Raw genomic sequence first — 1,548 nt, 5'->3', positions numbered from 1 at the left:
ATGAAGTGGCTGGTGTTTTCGAACTGCTGACTTATGGCTAGGAGCCCAACATGTAACCACTATTCCACCAGGGTTCCTACATATTATCCATGTTGTTGTTGTTGTTGTTAGGTACCAAGTCAGTTCCAACCCATATCAGCCCTGTGCACAGCAGAAGGAAACACTGCCCTGTCCTGTACCATCTGCCACTGTGTCACTCCATCTTGTTGAGGGGCATCCTGGCTTTCTTTTTATTTCCTATCTCTTTGACCAAGTGTGATGTCCTTCTCCAGGGACTGGTCTTTCCTGACACCACGTCCAAAGTATGGAAGATGAAGTCTTACCATTCATGCCCCTGAGGAACACTGACTGTACAAGACAGACTTGTTAGTCCTCTTGGCAGTCTATGATACTTTCAATATTCTTCATCAGCACCACAATCCAAGTGCATCTATTGTTTTCCAGTCATCTTTATTCAATGTCTAACTTTCACAGGCATATGAGGTGAATGAAAATACCATGGCTTGAGTCAGGCGCACCCTAGTCCTCAATGTAAAATCTTTACTTTTCCACACTTTTGAAAAGATCTTGCTAAGCAGATTTACCTAATCAAATGTTATGTGATCTCTCAACTGCGGCTTCCATTAGCATCGATTGTGGAGCCAAGCAAAGTAAAATCTTCAACAATTTCATTCATTTCTCCATTGATAGTGAAGGTACTATTGGTCCAGTTCTGAGGATTTGGGTCTTCTTGACATTGACTGATAATCCATTCTGAAGGCTTTAATCCTTTATCTTCATGGGCAATCGTTTCACGTCTTCTTCACTTTCAGCAAGGTTTTGTCCTCTTCATATGCAAGGTTGTTAATTAACCATCATTAGGAAGACTATTAATTCATCCTGACTAAATATAGAGTTTTAAAGACTGCAGAGTTATAATATTCTTCTTTATACTATGAAATTATTATTTTCAATTAATAATCAATTAATAATATTAATTAATTTTCTATTAATAATCCTCAGCTCTTTTAGAATTTGTCTAGCAGGTTTTCTGGATTTTTTTCCCCAGAAACTCCCTCCACACACACACCAGTAAATTAAAAAAATTAATAATCCTTTGGTAAAATCAAGCAACAATAACAATAAAGAAACATCATTGCCACTGAGTCAATTACAACTCATTGTGAGCCTAGTAGGATTTGCAAGGCTATCAGTCTTCACAGGAGTAGACAGATTCATCTTCCTCCCTCAGAATGGCTAGTGACTTCGAATTGCTGATCTTGCTGTTGGCAATACAATGACTAACCAACCCACAGCACCAGCAGGACTCCTTATCAAAGTCACTTATTTCTTTTTCTGTGCAGTTCCTTGCAAATTAAGTTCAATACATACTTTTTTAAAGCACAGAGGCTCTCATTCTATCACGTAAAATTATGTCTTGTTCATTTTCCCTTTCTTTATGTCTTTACACAGTTACAGCTAATGAAATGTATCACATGTGACACTATTTATTAACATTAAAAATTTTGGATGAGTTCTATCTTCTTTGTATTTTTTAAAAAATATGTA

General features: G+C 37.1%; 1 pseudogene; it reads left to right on the top strand.

The window, feature by feature from the left end:
• The first annotated feature begins 992 nt into the window (after nucleotides 1-992).
• LOC142457532 (U7 small nuclear RNA) lies at nucleotides 993-1,058 on the top strand (annotated as a pseudogene).
• The last annotated feature ends 490 nt before the right edge of the window (nucleotides 1,059-1,548 follow it).

The sequence above is a fragment of the Tenrec ecaudatus genome, chromosome 9, assembly GCF_050624435.1.
Source record: "Tenrec ecaudatus isolate mTenEca1 chromosome 9, mTenEca1.hap1, whole genome shotgun sequence".
Lineage (NCBI taxonomy): Eukaryota > Metazoa > Chordata > Mammalia > Afrosoricida > Tenrecidae > Tenrec > Tenrec ecaudatus.
Note: the sequence above shows the minus strand (reverse complement) of the source record. Positions and strands in the feature narration are given on the sequence as shown.